Raw genomic sequence first — 20,978 nt, forward strand, 5'->3', positions numbered from 1 at the left:
CGTTCCACATGGATAAAATGACTGGGTTGTAGTCATTTATATTTTTTGATTCTTCTTTTCTTTTTAGGTTGTAGGTATTCTTAGGTGATTTTCTTGTGATAGTATGTCTCACAGCTGACATAAAACTGTTGACTCTTCCATTTGAAAGAACAGGTCTAGGAAATCCAAATCGACATTTAGTGTAGTATTTTTCTTTGCTCTTGTATTTCCGTCGACAGTATTTTCCACACCGATGACTTTGGAAACGTAAAACTTGCTCCTTTAACTTGTTCTCTTCTGTGCTTTTTGGTATAGCACATGTTGCATATTCTTCAATGTAAGATAACACTGCTTCATCAGCATCTGTTCCAAACTTTGGGGCATCCTTGATCCACAACAGCATATGAATATGAGGAGCACCTCTTGCCTGGTACTCTTTTCTCCAAAAGAAATCCACTACTTCTCCAAGGGGTGGATTTTTTTTATTGCAGATGAAGGACATCATAGCCTCAAATCTATGATTGAAATATCTGCAAACATTAACCGGATCCAATGAGCACAGTTCTCCTGCTGTCTTGTATTCGATGTTTTTAATGTTTGAATTGGCCTCTCGTAGAAAATCCAGTAAATCATCCCAAGCGTACTCGGCACAGCTTAGGGTAAGGAACCATGTTGGTGTTCCTAAATTCCGTAACATGCATTTTAGTTCACCATGGCGTCGGTACCAATATTCATTTGTCCCACGCTGACAAGCCATCAGATTGATCAGTTGTGTTTCCAAATGATCATCTCGGTGCTGCACTTTCTCCATAAAATCCTTAGCAGACACATTTTCTAAATGTACTCCACTTTTTAAAATGTGATTTACTGCATAAGACAGTGCAGACAAGTCGCTTTCAAATAAAAGATGGAACAAATAAGGAATACTTTGTCGAAATCTGGGATCTTCAGCATATAGTCTTGTAGTCCGATACTCAGAAGCTGGAATCTGTTCTGGACGTTCATCGTATCGTCCTCCTTTTCCTTTAGGAAACAGCTGGGGAAAACATCGAGCTTCCAAGCTCTCCTCCCATACACTCACGGGAGTTCCTTTTGCTTTCTTCATCTGAAAGAGATCAATATTGTCTCCCATAACTTCTTTCGAATGAAGAGGATGTATGCTAAAATGTTCATAAATTTCTTCTTCCTTTGACTTGTCCACTTTTTCAATTTGTCCAGTTGGTGTTTCTGTGTCTTCTTGTAAATCTTCTTCTTCTTCTTCTTCTATATAAATTGATTCATACCATTTGTTATTTTTTTTCAAATACAAATTTGCTCTTTGTACTTTCCGCACATCTACCAGCTCCTGCCAAATCTTCTTATTCTTTGTAGGTACACCATTAACCAGAATAATTAATGGTTCAGTTTCCAAAGTATCCGCATCAATAGTTTCCATATTTTTTTTCAAATCCAAGGGCAAATACACCACTCTACCTTTTAAACCTCTCAGTAAATCTGAAGGAGGTAATTTACCAGTTTTGGGCTCCATACGTACTATGGTCTGGAACGGATGAACACATTGAATGAGTATAGACTCATATGTATTTAATTCAGAAAGTTCAGCAGGAATAGCATCCAATTCTAAATTATTATGTACAGCTCTGGTCGGCATTCTATTTTCCTCTAACTTGTTGTAACAGTATTCACAAATACGCTGATCTTCACCCAATTCAAAACAATTTTCTAGAAATATATATGTGGCAAAATCCTTCCACTTATAATTATCTTCATTTTCACTCTTTCTGTAGAGATCAACATTCCTAGTTTGTTTTCTATAATGAGTTCTGCGGCAACAAATACAAGTAAAATTTGGTCTTTCATTAGAGACTATTGCAAATTTTGTTATGTGATCATTAAATGTGTTACTTACAGAGGGTTCTACATTCTCTTCCACTTCTTCCTCATTTACTGTGTCCTTCTCTGCACTGTTTTGTTCAGGACCAAAGTAACAAAACTGAATTTCATCAACAACCTTCTCTACATCTGATACCGTTCCTCGGAACAGAGCCCTATTCAATTCATTTAACTTTATTGCTGGACTTTTGGCAAAATACAACCGTCTCACAAACTTTCTCATTTCAGTATGATGAACAGCCAGCATCCTAAAATGATGGAAAACACTATTGCACACTTTTCTAGATAGACAAGCCAGAGAATGACCCTGCAAACCAGTATTCTCTCTCACTCTGCATGGATCCAGACTTTGAAGCACCTTAATCTTCTGTTTTACACTTTTTTTACTATATTCTCTTAGAAACTCTCGAAATTTGTCAATAGATTCCTGACGCACAGTGCAAATACTACTACAATTCCAAGTGTACACTGGGGCTTTAGGACGTCTCCCCATTGCCTCATCTGCCATCACTTGTACCTCATCTCTTGGAACCATTATCTCCTTCTCCATTATGCGACCATTTGTTACTTCGTATGAACGACCTCTGGTGTCAACTGCATGCAGCAAACTATTACTTTGAAAATAGCTCTCTTCATTAAAAAAAGGTTCACTACTTGAACTATGCATCCACTTTCCTAAAAACACTTTACAAAAGTTTGTTCTGTTTACTACTCTTTTCCTTTTGCTATGTGATTTCAGTACATTAACCATTTTGTCTAATGTACGCATCCTATTCAAAATTAATATGAATAGTTTCCTTTTTAATTCTAATGCCTTTGCTGCAATGGCTTCAATTTCATTTTTTCTCTTATAAAACTTTGTTTTTTTCTTATATTTCTTCACATCCTTTATCAAATTGGACATAACTCTTCTCTGAAACATTTTTCTACGTATCTCTTTAAACGCTGTTTTTCGGTTTATGTAAATCTTTTCAGTTGCAGAAGGTATATTTCCATTAACTAAATTCTCAATTTTTTCCTGTTCTGTTCGTTTCGTAACATTCTTTCCAGTACAGACATTTTGTACATTTTTCCTTGTTTTGAATATATTTTTAAGAAATTGTTTTTTCTGCTTACCAGAAGATTTTTTCTTTTTCCCAACATGAGCATCTTCTACTAACTTTGGTCCTCCAGTTGTCTTCAAATATAGTTTTTTTTTAGCATTTTTTGAACTCTGGATTTTGTAGGCATCTTAAATTTTGTTCACTGCTCTTCAGCAATACCTGAAAAAAACTAAAAAAAAATTCCTTTATTTTATTTAAATATATTACTACATTTCTTTTCACAATAGTCACAAAACGAAATTTCTTTGCCAATTTGAATGCACACTAACTGCTCTTTTTTTAGGGCAAGTGAAAATCACTTTTACAAACTGTCACATTATGAAACCACTTTTCAGATTTTTTAAAAAGCCCATGTCCAGACTGCTACACTACAGCAAGGGCAACCAGCCTTAGTGATGCTGAATGTATTTGCATTACAGACTGAAACCTGAAAACCCCACTCGCTTGTAAATACTGTGCATGATTATACATGGCAAGCACATGGGTGTGTGCTAAGAGTCTGCTTCTTCCCCCAAAAATTCGCTCCCCCTTTCCATCTAATGCAACTGTGAAATCACCAGAGCAATACGCAATAAATCTCTGCCTATAATTCCTCTCTGCACACAGAGTCATGTTTTCACATTAGTCCCAAAACGAAATTTCTTTGCCAATTTGAAAGCACACTTGCTGCTCTTTTTTTTTCGGGGCAAGTGAAAATCACTTTTACAGACTGACACATTATGAAACCACTTTTTTTGATTTTCTTAAATGCACATGTCCAAACTTCTTTTTCAGACCACCTCCATGTGTAACCTGGGTGGCTGCCTACACTCCAGCAAGGGCAACCAGCCTTAGTGATGCTGAATGTATTTGCATTACAGACTGAAACCTGAAAACCCCACCCGCTTTTAAATACTGTGCATGATTATACATGGCAAGCACATGGGTGTGTGCTAAGAGTCTGCTTCTTCCCCCAAAAATTCGCTCCCCCTTTCCATCTAATGCAACTGTGAAATCACCAGAGCAATACGCAATAAATCTCTGCCTATAATTCCTCTCTGCACACAGAGTCATGTTTTCACATTAGTCCCAAAACGAAATTTCTTTGCCAATTTGAAAGCACACTTGCTGCTCTTTTTTTTTCGGGGCAAGTGAAAATCACTTTTACAGACTGACACATTATGAAACCACTTTTTTTGATTTTCTTAAATGCACATGTCCAAACTTCTTTTTCAGACCACCTCCATGTGTAACCTGGGTGGCTGCCTACACTCCAGCAAGGGCAACCAGCCTTAGTGATGCTGAATGTATTTGCATTACAGACTGAAACCTGAAAACCCCACCCGCTTTTAAATACTGTGCATGATTATACATGGCAAGCACATGGGTGTGTGCTAAGAGTCTGCTTCTTCCCCCAAAAATTCGCTCCCCCTTTCCATCTAATGCAACTGTGAAATCACCAGAGCAATACGCAATAAATCTCTGCCTATAATTCCTCTCTGCACACAGAGTCATGTTTTCACATTAGTCCCAAAACGAAATTTCTTTGCCAATTTGAAAGCACACTTACTGCTCTTTTTTTTTCGGGGCAAGTGAAAATCACTTTTACAGACTGACACATTATGAAACCACTTTTTTTGATTTTCTTAAATGCACATGTCCAAACTTCTTTTTCAGACCACCTCCATGTGTAACCTGGGTGGCTGCCTACACTCCAGCAAGGGCAACCAGCCTTAGTGATGCTGAATGTATTTGCATTACTGAGTCCAACCTCAAACCCTTAAACTATTCTTTTTTTTTCCAGTACACCTTAATTTATTGTGAAAACATACTCCATATTATTTTACATGTTCCTCACATTTAAATTTCTCCCAAAACAGAAAATGATAAACGCAACTACAACAAAAACAATTTCCATTTCTATTATTCATTTCTTAAGTTACCACATACATCCCCTCTCAAACTCTAAACTCACCTTTAAAATTAGTTAGTTGTGAAAGAAATGTGACACTCAAACAGCAGATTATCAGAGCCAGGATCTCTGTTGTGTTCACCTCTCTCCTCTCAGCAGAACCAGATAATGGCAAACTTTCCCTCTATTTTTCCACACATATACATGTAAGTTTCAAATCTCAGTGCTTCCCCCTTTTTTTCAAATGTAATCACACATTTCTATTGGTTGAAAACCAACCCTTTTCCAAAAGTACCCTTCCCCCAACTTGACTTCTGCCTAGTACCCTTCCCCCAACTTGACTTCTGCCTGCTACCATAGCAACAGCTCATGGAACACTGCTGTGTTGAGTTAGGTCAGAAGTTCGCCAAACAATGTTTCAATTCCAGAGAGCAAGAGTGCTTGACTTTTCAAACCTAACAGCAAATCCATAGTACTGTTCTTTGGTTACACATTTTTTTGTACCAATACAAAACATGCTTCTATTAATTTACACATACAGCCTAGTTTTTATTCTAGAATGGTATGAAACAGCCAATCAGTTCTTTTTGTTTTGAAAAAAATATGTATGCCTCCATTTCCAAACTGTCTTTCTTTTCATATTGCCATTCTACTGAAAGACACCTCCTGAGTGCATCCAGTTCTCCTTTGAAGATGTTCACAGTGTGGATTGTAGGGCACAGCTATGTCTTCTGGAGTGAAAAGTTTGCAGAGAAAACAGATATGGTGAGAGACCTTGCTTTGCCAAATGTAGACATTAAATGGATTGGTCAGAGAGGGTTAAAGTGGCACCAATTGATGCCATTGGTGAAATCCTTCATGCAAATCCAACACCCTGACCTCATAATAGTGCACTGTGGTGGCAATGACCTAGGCACTTTGACTGGGGTAGGTCTGGAAATGCTTATGAAGGACACCTTTGCACAACTGTTTTCACTTTTCCCTAAAACTGCCTTTGTGTTTTCCAACATATGCCAAAGGCAAAAATGGAACTGGTCCAATCATTTCTGTCCACAGATTGACAAAGCAAGAAAGCAAGTCAACAAATCTGTTTCTGCTTTCCTCCGTGACTATGGTATGGGTGCCATTTACCACAACAACTTGCGTTATGACATGCAAGACATTTATAGAGGAGATGGTGTGCACTTCAATGATGAAGGGAACAGAGTCTTCCTTTTGAACCTTAGACTCTGCATCGTTACTTACTTGTAGGTACCACTAAAAAAATGACTTCATAAACACAACAGCTCTTTTTAGAGCTCCCTAATATCTTAACTCTTAATTCTTCATTTCATTTATTCATTTTTATTTTTTCTTCCGTACGCTTACCGTAAGCTTACCGTACGCGTACCCCGTGATTTTTTTAAAAATCAATAAATGTTTTTTTTGTACTTTTCTGTCCTTCTTTGACCCCCTTACAAATGTTAGGGGGGCTGTAACTCTCCTCATTGCCCCCTTTTCTTGTTTTCACTCTTTTTTTTCAGAGTGAAATACACAAAATGGCGGCCGCCGCTTCCTGGTTTCGGCCGATTCGAATGTTTACTAAGATCTAAGAGCCAATCAGAATCGCGCTCGCGCACGCCACCGTACGCTTACGGTAAGCGTACGGTAAGCGTACCGTAAGCGGGCTCAGATATATATTGATTTAAAGGCTATTTTCTCAGAATCTACTGAACAGATTTACACCAAACCTACAAAAGGCACTTCCTTGACCTAGGGACTACCTCTCTGCCAAATTTCGAGTAATTCTGTTCAGCCGTTCGGGCTGTAGCTCGTTCTAAAGGTCCTATGGAAAAATGCATGGGAAAAACGTGTTTTGGGACCCCCCTTTTATCTCAGCCCCCGCTTGACGGATCCCCCCGAGACTTTCAGGGTAGGAGCGGAGCGTAGTGCCCCACCTATTTTGAGAAATTCGCGAGGATTCATCGACCGGCGCCAAAGTTATTCAAAATAGAATGTTGCGGATTTCCTATGGAAAAGGGGTCCTAACTATAACTACCTACTGGCGACCGCCAGTAGGTAATATATATATATATATATATATATATATATATATATATATATATATATATATACATGTCCCAAAATATCCAATTTCAATGCGCTCTCAGTCACCAAGAAAAAGCCAAGTCCAGAGAGGTGCCAATAGGGGTGTTTATTACTCACAACGCGTTTCAACTCGTTGCAGAGTCGTGATCATGACTCTGCAACGAGTTGAAACGCGTTGTGAGTAATAAACACCCCCATTGGCACCTCTCTGGACTTGGCTTTTTCTTGGTGACTGAGAGCGCATTGAAATTGGATATTTTGGGACATTAACGAGCCGGCGTGCTCCGCCGGCATTTGCGCCACCTCTCTCAGGTCCAGCTGTCCAGAAGGAGCAACTACTTGGTATATATATATATATATATATATATATATATATAAATAAATATATATATTTAAAATATTTCCCATTCTCCACCCATAAAAATCCATCAATAAATTCAAAATGACATTCAAAAAATCCACAAATTTATGTCATTTCCACAGAAAACATGAAACCAAAATAATAATTGATAAAATAATAGAATACATGAAAAATACGTATTTACGTATACGAATGAGTTAAGTAAAATCAATAATAGTCCAATTTATCTGTTATACTTTATTAAATTAACAATGTATGGATTATCATAAAGTACATATATTTTAAAACACTTTCCACTCTACTCTCCTTCAAACCCAACAACTTGTGAATAAATAAAAAAATTAAAAATATTATTCTTTAAATAAATTACCAAGCCCAAAAAATAACTTAGAACACTAAAACTAATAAAACATTACAATAAAATCGAAAACTGATATGTATAATGATAATAGAGGAAACAATATTAAATACTTCAATATTTTAAACAAAGTAAAAAAACAAACGATATGGTTACATCCAATCTCATGTCCCATGATGAGATTGTCATCTCAAAATATTTTACCGATTTTAGTGCACCACGCTATTTTAACAACAATATTAATTTCGGAGTGCACTCTGAAATATACTATACAATACATTTTACTGTATCATTTTATGTCCTAGCGTACCATGACACATACTCTACCATTGCTAGCCAGCTTGTACATCATGCTATACAATAACATATCCCATCTTACCTTGACACATACTATACCATACTGGACCAGCCTGTGCACTATACCATACCATGCCAAACCATACATACTATACCATATAGTACCATTCCATGACTAGCAATATACAATACTTTACCATATCATATCCTACCATACCACAGCACATACTGTACCATACATAACCAAACTATAAACTATACTGTAATGTGTTATATCATACAATGACACATTCTATACCATACCTGACCAGCTTGTACACATTACTATACCATACTATGTACTTACATACCACAACACATACTATACCATACCTGATGAGTCTGTACACATTAATGTACCATTTCATATTCCACCATACCATGACACATACTATACCATACCTGCCCAGCCTGTACATCATACCATACCATACCATATTATACCATTCCATGACATGCACTATATCATACCTACCATACCACGATGCACACTATACCATACCTGGCCAGCCTGTACACCATGCCATACCTACCATACCATAACATTTTATACAATTCCATGAAACGCACTATATCATCCCTACCATACCACATCACATACTGTACCATACCAAACTATATACCATACTGTAATGTGCTATAACCTTCCATACCAAACTTGACCAACGTATACACCATACTGTACCATACCATATTGTACAATGCCTCTACACATACTATACTGTACTTGACCAGTTAATACACAATCTTGTGTGAAATTATATTGTACCATATCATGACATATACAACACCATACCTCACCAGCGAGTACACATTACTGTTCCATAGTCTCTTCTACCAGGGTTCAAGTCCCTGTCCGGGCACCAACTGGAGGAAGTGACCTGTTTCGGGTCACTCGAGTCACTCGCAACCACCTCTCAGCCTTCCATAATAATTGAAGAGTCGATCAGACAGTAGAGAATACAAACCAAGTATATATTTTTTCAGTACACTATAGTGGAGTCCCGTTTGCCCAGTCGCTTGGAGTGCTGCAGAGGGAACGGACGTCCGAATCATGGTATTACATTATGTAGGGTTCAGAATCAGTAAAACAAGCCCGAACTGGAAATTTCCAGTTGGGACCAGCTACACAATGAAGGTACAGTAGAAGAGATTTTGATCCTGAGACTGGACACGCACTATCTGTGCGCCAAGGTCACTCTGCCTGCGCCCACAGCCTAACTGGTGGGAGCGGGCTTCTATCTTGTGAGCAAGGTATGCGCTAACAATAACAATATATTCATTACTACAGCGAGGCCTCAACCTTGAGACAGAAGAAGAACATATCACGGCTGCTTCTAGCAGAGTCAAATAGAGAATACATTTCGATCATGACATAACATGGCGGCTAAGCGTAAAACTGTGCAGGGAATGCTAACTTAAGAAGAACAACACATAGCAATACAGCGAAGTCATTTTGTTATATTCCAACAATAACACAACCCATCCTGTTCAATACATATTGAAACTGTACACCATAGTGTAATATGAAGCATCCTACCACACCAAAACACATACAAAGTCAGCGCTCACGTAACCCTCCGTCACTGACCTCACAACCTCTCCGATGCCTTTCACCACTTCCTTAAGCTTCCACCTGCATAAAAATTGGAACTTAACTCTGCATCACGTTTAACTCTATGCACTGTACCCTACCCCTACACCACAAACAGCACTACCCAAACTGCACTAAAGCAATACACATAGCGTTAAACCACTCTCTTTGCTTCAAATTCGCATCAGGGTATGAAGAGGAACAAAAATGCAACCGTAATTCAATACACTGTACCACTGCACAGTAAACCCCACTACATCACAATCTACCACAAAACGAAGCAATAACACTAGACCCTCTTCATGATGGCCCATATGTATGGACTAATTTTGCATTTCTTAATGGTCTGAATTGCTATTTCAGGCTGTTAAGAAATGCAAAACTTCCTTTTGTCATGTACAAAGGCATATGCCGCGTTATAAAATGTGATTTCTACCCAGTAGAAATTGCATTTTGAGATTCACGAAATAGGAAATCGCAAACAGGGATTTCCTATTTGTGAATCAGTAACACATGTACATAACATTTCCTAATTGTGGCTAGTCGCAAAATGGGCATTAAGGAAATGCAATTACCACTGAATCGGTCAGGTGGTAAACAGGTGCAAACTATAAAAGGCACCTAAAATGCAACAGGCTGTTTCAGAATGGCAGCCCTGTATGTCTTTGTGAGGAGAAGGAGGATTTTGGTAATGAGACAAGGAGGAGGAGACAGGAGAGGATATTTAGAGTGAGGCTCACCCTGTTTAAACAGACAGAGGAGGAGATTATTGAGAGGTACAGATTGAGATGCCAGGGTATACTTATTGCCGATTTACGACCTCAGTTACAGGTTCCAACACTCAGATGCAACGCAATACTGTCACATGGTCAGGTAAGGTGTTGCCTACACCTCTTAGCATCGGGCAGTTACCAGGGGGTCATAGCAGTGGCAGGGGGTGGGGGTGGTGTCACAGGGCAACTTTTCCAGGATCGTTCACTGGTTCCTTGACATCATGGTGCGCAAGGTCAACCAATATATCTCGTTAATGCCTCAATACCCCCAATCAGCAAACCAAAGTCATGTTCTACAGGGTAGCACAGTTCCCCAATGCCATTGGCTGCGTAGATGGCACACATGTTGCCATATGCCCCGCCTCAGCAACTGAATACATATACAGGAACAGGGAAAGCTCGTAGTCACTCAATGTGCAGGTAGTGTGTGACGCCTCCTGTATCATACCTGACCTTGTGGGCAGATTCCCAGGCAGCACCCGCGACTCATTCATGTCCCACCACAGTGTTCCAGGGTGATTTTGGCTATGGTTTCCTACTTGGTAAGAGAATCGCAGACTCAATGAATACAGTGGCAATACAACCGGGCACACAGGACAATGTGGTCCGTCATTGAGTGGACGTTTGGGATCCTGAAGTCCCACTTTTGCTGCCTCCACAAGAACCGGCCGGGGCACTACTAAACAGACTGGATACATACTGCAAGATCATCGCCACTTGTGCCACACGCACAACATTGCAACCAGGAAGATCCTGCACGACATCCCCATATCGCCAGATTCCGACCCTGAGGATAGGTTACCAGCACTGCAGGTGCAGCAGGAGGGCACACATGCAGCAGAGAGTATGCTGCACAGAGATCACCAACAACTATTTCTGAGTTTAGACCAAATAGATGATCTAAGAATGGGCAATCAAACATGATGCTAATGCTTGGTGATAACTGAGACACCACCTTTTATTCAGGTAGCAACAACATTGTAACATGCAAGGATTAAGTGTATCCTGTGAACGTAATATTAACAACAAAAGTAACTAATGCCAAACAAAACAAAGGAGACTCATCCCTCTGGGTGTACAGTGCTTCATTTCTTTCAGCCTCTGGGGTTGGGTGCTTTGGTTGCAACATTGGGCTGTGGGACTGGTGACATGTCATTCCAGAAGTGTGTCTGCATGAACGCCTGGTACTGCATGCCTTCTAAACAGATGTGGTACTGAGGCTAGAGCCCTCTTCACTCTCAGGTGGGGGCAGGACGTTGGGGATACAGAGGTTGTGGGTCTGGATGTTCTCTAGGGCTGTGGTCACTTGCACGAGCCCACGTGAAACGTCCTGACAGCAGAGCCCCATTTTAGTCCACCTTGCTAGTGTTGTTGTGGCTACTGCCAAGCAGTTGATTACCCGGGTGAAGGAATCAAACTTTGCCATGTACTGCCTGTGCCTCTGTTTCTGTACATTGTGCACCCTCTTCATTGCCACTAGCCACTGGTCCTGCCTTTTTCTCCCAAGTTCTGCAGCCACTTAGACATAGGTTGCAGCTGCCTCCTCACTGTCTGAATCTGTTTTGTCTGCAGGCGCTGTATAGAGATGATGGACCTCTCCAAACCATGATACACACGAGCGATACCCAACGTGTCACTTGACACGTTCTCAGTACGGACTGCTGATCTATGCCCTTTGCGCTGTCCTTGTTGCCTGACCTCCGATCTTGTGGGGTTCCTGCTCTGTGACTGACCTTCATCACTGTCCACAAACTCTGGCAGGGGTGAGATGGTTACTCTCCGCCCCTTGGAGTTGGGTGAAGGGTGGAGGGGTTGGCGGTGCTGTGTCTTGAATGACCACATCAGTGTCAGTAGCATCTTCTGCTGCAATGAGTCCCTGCACGTCCGGCCTGTGATCTGTGTAAATGCATGTAAATAGTTAGCGTAAATAAATTGTTCAAATTTGGCCAAAATATTGTTGTAAATCTGCTTCAAGTGTTCGTGACATGTTAATGTTATAGAGATGTTTTGAGGAGTCATTAGCACCCAGTTCAGCAAGCAGACGATGTGTACTATAACTCCCATGATGCATTGCCAGGGTGGGGCAAAAATCTCAATGGAGTTAATTATGCTGTGATGTATGACATATGGATTTCCTAACATTCTGTTTTGCTAGGTAAGTAAAGGAAAGATGGCTTACCATGGATGTGCCTGCTGGATTGGAGGTGTCGATGTCACCTATTTCCACCACACTCTCTGGCTCCAGTGTCCCCTCTATGAGTGTCTCTGTGGGAGTCGGAGGGGGGTGCTTTAAGTGTCCTCCACTGGGTCCGCGTCCCTCTGCTGGCCTTCTCCTTCGTATAAGACCTCAGGTCAAACCCCCTTATGCAGATCTCAGGAATGATCCTCTGGTGACTCCTAGGGAGTTCACCTTCTCCAGGATGCAGGTATTTTGGCTGTCTGGCACAGAGAAGGAGGCCCTTCCACACAGGTGCTCCACACGGGCCTCACATTCTTCTGCTCCTTTTCAGTGAACTTAACTTTGCACTTTCTGGACCCTGAGTCCTTGCTCCTGTCTTCTGTGGCCACGGTCTTCTCCTGGGATGGTGTTCTTCAGTGGCAGTGGTAACGCCGGAGCACTCCTTACTTCCAGCAGAGGCCTCTGGGTTATGGACACACCCACTATTTATCAACGTCCTGCTGCAACATCATCATTCAGCACCAGGAAGCACAGTTTCCTATTTTGCAATTTCCTACTTTACAAATAGCGAATGCAAAACCGTAGGAACTGATTTTAGGAAACAGCAGGTTACATACATACCGTTTTGCGATTCTCAAATAGCTATTTCTATGGATTCGCTATTTTGGAATCTCAAAATCTGAATTTTGTACATATGGGCCGATAATGCTAAACTAGATCACAACAAAAATCTGGACAATTACACCAAGCTATACTACACTGCACTATAAAACAACAACATACAACACCTTAACTTGACTCTACACTGCATCATAAAATGACACTGCACTATGACAATGCACTACACCATAATACTACAGTGCACTGCAAAAATACTCTGTGTTATGCCACACCTTCATCTGATGCCACATCGCATTGTCAATTTACACCACACCGTGATAACACACTACACTATAATACTACACTGCAGTAAAGCAATACACTGTGCTACACCACACCTTACACTGACGCTACACCACATCACAATATTTCAACGCACTATGGCAATACACTACATCATAATACCACAGTGCAGTGCAATATACTGTGCTACAACACAATTTAGCCTGAGGCTATACCACATCATACTATTACATTACCCTGTGACAATGCACTACACCATAATACTACACTGCGCTACAGCAAAATACTGTGCTACACCACTCCTTAACCTGACTCTACACTACTTCATACAATTACACTGCACTATGGAAATACACTACATCATAATACTACACTGCAGTATAATATACTGTGCTACAACACACCTTAACACTGCACCGTATCATGCAGTTGTATTGTATTGTATAAAGATTTATATAGCGCGGAGAAACTGTAACCCTACGGGTATCCAGGCGCTCTGACCAGATAAGATGTTTTATCGCGCGAGAAAAGAAGATCAGGGACTTCAAGCTACTGGGAAAAGGCAGGTCTTAAGGCCCCTTCTGAAATCTGTCAATGACTGCGTCTGCCTAAGAGCGGGTGGGAGTGCATTCCAGCTTTGAGCTCTGACCACCCTAAAAGCCCTCCCTCCTAGTCTAGCCCGTTTAAAGCTGGGCTGTACCAGCAGGTTGGCCCTGGATGACCGCAGCTGCCTTATGGGGGAGTACCGGGCAAATCTTTCCTGTAGTGGGATCGGGCCTGTTCCGTGAATTGCCTTATGCACCAAGCACAGAGATTTGAAAAGGACCCTCTCTCTAACAGGTAACCAATGTAGTTCCCTTAGTGCCTGGGTGGAGGATGAGTCGAAATTGCGACCGAGTGCCAGCTTGGCAGCAGCTGACTGCACTCTCTGTAGCCCCTGCAGAATGTGATGGGGGGCTCCGAGGTACAGAGAGTTACAGTAATCCAGTCTGCTGAGGATAACGCTTCTAACAACCATGTTGCGAGAGTCTATAGGCAACAATGGGAGAACACGGCGTAGGAGTCGTAGCAGGCCGAAGCAGGTGCTGGAGGTTTTCCTAGCCTGTGAGACCAACTGGAGGTTATTATCAAATAAAACCCCCAGGTTCCGTACAGTACTAGCTGGGGTCAGTGGAGCTGAGTCTGGTGTAAGCCTAAGTTCCACAGGAAGATTTTGGATCCGTTTCGATGGTGCATAGAGCAGCAATTCAGTTTTGTCTCCGTTAAACTGTAAACAGTTTTTCCGTAGCCAATCCATGGTCTGCCTCATGCAGCTTTGGAACTGCTCCAGAGGAACTGCCTGTTTGCCTTCCAGGGAGAAGGCCAGTTGGGTGTCGTCCGCATAGTTTATCAGCTCCACCCCGAACGCTTTAATGATGGAAAATAGCGGTTGTAGATAGATATTAAACAGGATGGGGCTGATACTAGATCCCTGTGGGACCCCAAATTCCACGGGTGTATTCTCTGAGACAAAAGGTCCCATAGTCACCATTTGGTGCCTTCCTGTTAAGTAGGAGTGAAGCCATTGTAATGCCTGGCCCTCCACCCCAACCTCCGCCAACCGTCCCAGCAGCATTTCATGATTCACGGTATCGAATGCGGCTGACAGATCTAGGAGCACCAGCACGGCGGTGCTCCCTGTGTCAGCCCGCATCCGCAGCGAGTCCATCATGGTGACTAGTGCAGACTCGGTTCCGTGACAAGGGCGGAAGCCGAACTGGTCCTTGTCCAGCAGACGATTTGTCTCGAGATAACTCGAGAGGGATCTGCTCACCGCCTTCTCCAAGATTTTAATTGGGAACGGGAGGAGAGAGATAGGCCGGAAGCTGGCGGGAACCGCTGGGTCCAATGTTGGTTTTTTAATGAGGGGGGAGACCGTGGCCTGTTTCCATCTGTCCGGGACCGTACCCTCTGCCAGCGACTGATTGCAAATCTGGCACAGCCAGGGGAAGGTCGGGTGGCCAAATAGCTTCCAAGCCTTCTGAGGCAGAGGGTCAAGGGGGGAGCCCGATGAAATGCTATGTGCAGTTTTAAGAAACGACTCGTCCGAAAAAGGTGGAAAGTTAGTTAGAGAGCAATCCCTGCCTGACTTCTCACGGGTCGTTCCTTTCCCTGAACCGTCGGCCATTCTATCTGTGGCCCTAAAGAGATCCGTTATCTTCGTCACCTTACCCTTGAAATAGGTGGCGATCTCATCACATAACCTCTTGGAGGGTATAACTTTATTTTCAAGGCAGCTTGGGGCCGATAGGGATTTCACTATTCTAAAAAGTTCCCTCGCCCCATTTGGGGCAAGCGCTATGGATTCAGCGTAGAAGCTTGCTTTACGGTCCAGGATAAGTTGCTTATATCTACTCTGTGCAGATTTCAGCGCTATTTTATCCCTGGCAAGTAGTCCCTTCCTCCATTTCCTTTCGACCCGCCTACACAGCTGTTTTAGCTGTCGCAGATCGTCATCATACCAGGGCGCTGATGGCCTGCTCCTAACTCTTATCATTTTTTTCGGGATTAGCAGGTCCAGCTCATTGGTTATGAACTTATGGTAGGCATTATAGTTTGCCTCCACCGATCTGGAGGCTGAGAAAAGGCTAACTGTGGGAGGGGTCAGCACTATGGCAATGCACTACACCATAACACTACACTGTGTTACAGCAATACAGTATGTTACACCCCACATTAACCTGACCCTACAGCGCTTCCTAAAATTACACCTCACTGTGACAATGCCCTACACCATAACACTACACAGTAGTCCAACAATTCACTGTGCTACACCACACTTTAATCTGATGCTACACTGCATTATAAAATTACACTGCACTGTGACAATAGACTGCACCGTAACTCTACACTGTAGTACAACAATTCACTGTGCTACACCACACTTTAACCTGACGGTTAAAATCGCACCGCACTGTGACAATGAACTACACCCTAACACTACACTGTGCTGCATCACACCTTAACGCCACATCTCAGCACTGTATTAAAGCATAAGGCAACACTACCCTAGAACACCACACTCCTCTGCACCACACCTGGACGTAGCGCCACAACGTAGGAGCCGCCCCTGACCGCAGGGGCTGTTGTCACTGCTTTAAATGGGCCGGTACTGCCCGTAACGGAGTACCCGTAACGGAGCACCAGCACATTTTAATTTTGAGAGGGAGAGTACCTGCACTTCTCAAGAGAGACTTAGGGGCATATCATCAAGGCGCCACAATAAAATTATCGCCGCTTTAGCGTCTGTTTTCGGGCGAAAAGCGGTGATAATTTTATCGCTTTATCAGCAAGGTGACGCTATCGCGTATATCCTTGCCTTAGCGCCCTTTCCCTCAACGCCCAACTTTGCATCTCTAATGAGATGCAAAGTGGGCGTTCCGCACAAAAATAACGTGAGAAAGGTCGCTAACCGAGATTTCTCCTATCAACAAACCTCCCGCTAACTTGCATGGCGATCAGAAAAGTAGCGCTAACCGGGCTTATCGCTACTTTTCTTACGTCTGCTTTCAGTCTGACTTAGCCATTATATCCAATGGAAGGTGGATATAATGGCGAAGTCTGCCCTGCCCTATCAACAACGTATCGCCAATCGTTCTGTGATTATCGCTGATTTCCAGCGATAATCGCACATTTGGCAGCTAACTCTGAAATTTTTATCGCTTTGGAGATAAGCGTGGCTGATATCGCGCTATCTCCGCGATAAAATCCAGCGATAGCCGGCAATAATTTTCCTAGCGCTAAGCGCTTAGCGATAATTATCGCCTGTTGTTGCTGATATGCCCCTTAATACTTTAAATTGGAGAGTACCGGCACTTCTCAGAAACAAGAGGTGCTCTGGTACAGATGTCTGCCCTTCTATTTTAACACTTTAAGCACTGGCTGCTGTTAACGCCAGTGAGTGAGGCGCTCCCGTCCAGCAGCAGGCCTGCTGATAAATGTTGTTTTCGTCATATTTTAAGCTAGAAGCAGGTATCTCCCTTCCCTCGCCCTGGCTACAGTCGTTCGTTCGACAAGTCCCGTTGTTTCCGCTCGAGCCTCGTAGGCCCCTGGAGTTAAGAGCATTTATTTGAATTTGAAACCTCAGTCACTCCCGGAAGGTTTTCCCTAAATCGGACTTAACTGTGATTTGTGCGTGAAAGAATGCGTGGAGCGGTGGGGGTGTGCGGTTGGGAGGGGTCAGGGAGTGGGGGGCCGCGCCTCCCCCAGCGGAAGCCAATGAGGGGCACACGCCGCCGCTCAGCAGCAGGAAGGTGAGCTCACCCTTCACACATTCCCAGGGTGTCTCCTTACAGCGCCTGTCAGCGGGCCTTTCATCACAGAGGCGCTTGGCCAGCACACCTCACACACATCACTGCAGCAGTCTGAGCGGTCACAGTTCTCTCACTGCCCTCCCTGCTGTCTGCTACTGGCCCACCGTGCTTGTGGGGAGGAGGAATCTTTAATAGAGGTCCTTACCACATGCCCCTCAAAACTCTCAGCCTGCTTCTAGTCACTGTAAGGCCTCAGACTGGGTCAGAAACAGGCCCGGGCACCGCAATAAAAGTGGCCCACAGCAGCGAATCAGGAATCTTTCGAACCTGCAAAGACAAGTTCTACAAGTGTTTTGGCAGGTGTGGGGGACTGCATGCACGTGTGCTTGCGACAGGCAATGTTTGTGGTAACATCAGAGAAATAAACAGTAAATAAATGCCCCACAAGACCATAAAAGAGGCCCACACACTGCCCAAAAGCGACCCACACTCTAACCTATCAGAGCAGCCCTTCTGGCACATCCAAACTGTCTATCGGCCAATCCGAGCCTGCCTCTCACTGACCATCCCGCGCTCAGTCAATGCCCCAGAGCTCCCGCCAAAGACAGCAGCAAGTGCACCCCCCCCCCCAGCTTTCTATACCAGGAGGGGCGGGGATGGGACAGGAAAGTACCAGTGTTTTATTTACTACAGAGAAGGCTGGGGTGGGGTGCTTGGCAGCCCCTCCCTCACCTGGTGCAGTCCTCCTGTCTGGCACCCACACGCTTTCTGTTTCTTGGTGCTATGTTTACTAAAACCCGTGCAATTGCAAAACTTCAGTTCCTTATTGGATTTTTGTCCTTTTGATCTCAAATTGTTTATTAAATGTTTCTCTATGTTTCTAAATTGGTATGAGGGATAGCACAGGTTAGTTTAGTGACTTTTGCGGTTCACCTTGACAAGGATTGTGGTTGTTGTTTGAGAACTGTCTTCAACCCCTCAACCAAAAACTCAGGGCTCGATTCACAAAAGTAAACATAGAAGTTTTGCCTAAACTTAGACCAAACATCAAAGTTTGACTTTGGGACTTTACAAAGGGCATTTACAAGTACAATCTTTACATCCGCACTCGGGGTGGGGATCCGGCCTGTAAAGGCACGACTCATGACTGCCCTCTGTGAATTCCCAAAGTCATAAACTCAGACGTTTGCTCTAAGTTTAGACGAAATGTCTACGTTTACCTTTGTGAGTCACACCCTCAGGTTCAAACATCACTGATGACATCACTGTGCAAGCCATTGTCACGAGTTATAGTTACTTGAAATAACTGTTACTGGTGAATTTCAGTGTTTTGTTTTTAGTTTAAAATCCTACGTTTAAACTGACATTTTCAGTTAATAATACCGTCACTTTAACCCATGGTTTTGTAATTTTTTTCAGTGAATTTCTGAGTTTATTTAAAGTTCAAAGTAAAATATTATTGCCATACCTAATTTTAACATCACTTTAACCCTTGCTTAATTCAAGTGAACTATATATATGTATGTGATCAAGACCGCGGTTAGCGGTCGAAACGCGTAATGCTGGGCACTTGCCACATCATATTTTACAGATGCCAGAAATTTGAATAAACGCACTAGAAAGAATTGCACGCTGTGGTCCGTACCTGATTGCTGCAGCCGAGGAGTTGGTTTGATCAGGATTTGGTTTCCCTATACATATGTATTTATTATCTACTGGCGGTCGCCAGTAGATAGTTATAGTTAGGACCGTGTTTCCATAGGAAACCTCAAAATTCTATTTTGAATAACTTTGGCGCCGGTTGATAAATCCTCGCGAAATTTTCAAAACTAATGGGGCGCTCCGCTCAGCTCCTACCCTGAAAGTCTCGGGGTGATTCGTCAAGCGGGGGCCGAGAAAAAAGGGGGAATTTCAATGGTTTTGTACGAGTGAAAAGTCCAGCTAACTATAACGCCCCTGAAACCTATAGTTTTTTCAGTGAATTTCTAAGGTTTTTTAAATGTAAATTCCTAACTATAACGTGCCTGAAACCTATGGTTTTTTCAGTGAATATATATATATATATATATATATATATATATATATATATATATATATATATATATATATATATATGATGCTCAAAGTGTTCCCACAAGTTTAGCATGCACTCCAACAGCAGGAAATCCACGCAGGTCCTTCAAGTCACAGGCTGAAAAAACCATAGGTTTCAGGAGCGTTATAGTTAGCTGGACTTTTCACTCGTACAAAACCATTGAAATTCCCCCGTTATAGTTAGTTCAGCTAACTATAACTCGCGCGCCCGCAATGCACTGCTGATGACGTCACATATTACATCACTCATGACATGGTCAGGGACATCACTGATGACATCTCAAATGACATCACTGATGACATCATCCAGTGAATGTGTGTTTTTCTGAAAATTACATATGTTTTATATATGTATATCTCAAGGTCGATGGAAGAATAAATGGGTATATAAGTGTCTAAATGGATGATTTGTTTTTGAAAAATTGATTGTATAACTGACTGATTAAGTGTATCTTAGTGAATACATGACTTAGTGAGTAATGTTTAAATGTGTAAATATCTGTATCAATCTCTCACTTTGTGTATAAGTGGCTGCATGGGTTGGTGAGTAGCTACATGAGTGTCTCTATAGGTTATTAGTTGTTTTTTTGAGTATCAGTATGAGTGTTTGAGTGTCTGTGTGGTTCGGTGGGGGGTATTACGTAGTGCATAGGTGCATGAATGAGTGACTCACTGTTTGTATGTGTTGAAGACAGCATGTGTACAGAACTGTATGGGTGGATGAGTGTGTGCATGGGTGTGTTAGTGAGTGATAGACTGTCTCAATAGTGTCTTTATGAGTAACTACATATGTTTTAAACTAGTATATGTGGCTATTGGTGTATATAAGTGAGTATATGTGAGAGTGAGAGATTGAAAGAGTTCCTGTATGAATAAGTATGTGTTTCTATAAGTGATTGATTAAAAGACTAAGTATGTGTAAGTTTCTGTAGAAGTAAGTGTGGTGGTGTGTGTATAACTGTATATGCAAGTAAATGGATGTTTGATTCTTTATTAGCATGAGTGACTATGTGTGTGAGTAACTCTATGGATGAGTGGTGTTGTGTAACAGGATGTATAGGTGTGTGAGTACATATGATGAGTGAGTACATGTATGAGTGACTGTATAGGACTGTTGGTGAATGAGTGGATGTG

Source organism: Triturus cristatus, chromosome 11 (assembly GCF_964204655.1).
Source record: "Triturus cristatus chromosome 11, aTriCri1.1, whole genome shotgun sequence".
Taxonomy (NCBI): Eukaryota; Metazoa; Chordata; class Amphibia; order Caudata; family Salamandridae; genus Triturus; species Triturus cristatus.